The sequence below is a fragment of the Penaeus monodon genome, chromosome 25 (genome assembly GCF_015228065.2).
Source record: "Penaeus monodon isolate SGIC_2016 chromosome 25, NSTDA_Pmon_1, whole genome shotgun sequence".
Taxonomy (NCBI): Eukaryota; Metazoa; Arthropoda; class Malacostraca; order Decapoda; family Penaeidae; genus Penaeus; species Penaeus monodon.
In genome coordinates this window covers 1,988,657-1,989,239 of record NC_051410.1, presented here as the reverse complement: position 1 = coordinate 1,989,239, position 583 = coordinate 1,988,657, and the positions used below count along the sequence as shown (strand labels likewise).

Below are 583 nucleotides of genomic sequence, written 5' to 3'. Positions count from 1 at the left end.
GTCATGCTTCTCTGTCTGTTGTCTAGAAGAGAGATGCGGAGCAGATGCAGAATTCCTGATCCTAAAATTGCTTACACGACAAGAAAGCCAATAACACAGCAAGTAACCGTTTCTTAAGGGAAACAAAAGAGACAGAATAATGATATTAAAAGTGAAACTGATAAGGCTCAACTTCTTCAAGATTTGTTTAGACTTTTTGTGTGTCGTTCTTAGCGTCTCAGTTTAGGGAACTGTAATGTCAGATTTGTTTCTTTTATTTTCTATTTACTTATTTATCCATTTTTTTTCATTCTTCTGTTTATCAATTATTGTCATTTCACTACCGTTTCATTGATATCATTAATTACCACTCTTGTGTTGCACTTTTAATTGTCATAACAGTATAATGTATGGATACCGTTTACCATTTACATTACATCTATAAATACTACACTAACAAAATGTGATTTATTTTTAATCGTGCGCTTGAGATTATGATGAAATTTGCATACTGCGTGTTTGCAACGGTTAGTAATGAAATTAGGCTGAAGTCTGTGTATTCTCTAATTCTCTCTTTGCAATAATGTTTTGTGTTACAAGTTTT

At 32.2% G+C, this 583-nt stretch overlaps 1 protein-coding gene across 1 annotated transcript in view; it reads left to right on the top strand.

The window, feature by feature from the left end:
- LOC119589480 (26S proteasome regulatory subunit 6A-like) overlaps window positions 1-583 on the top strand; it is a gene marked incomplete at its 5' end in the record, with an annotated part of 5,624 nt that overhangs the window by 4,084 nt on the left and 957 nt on the right.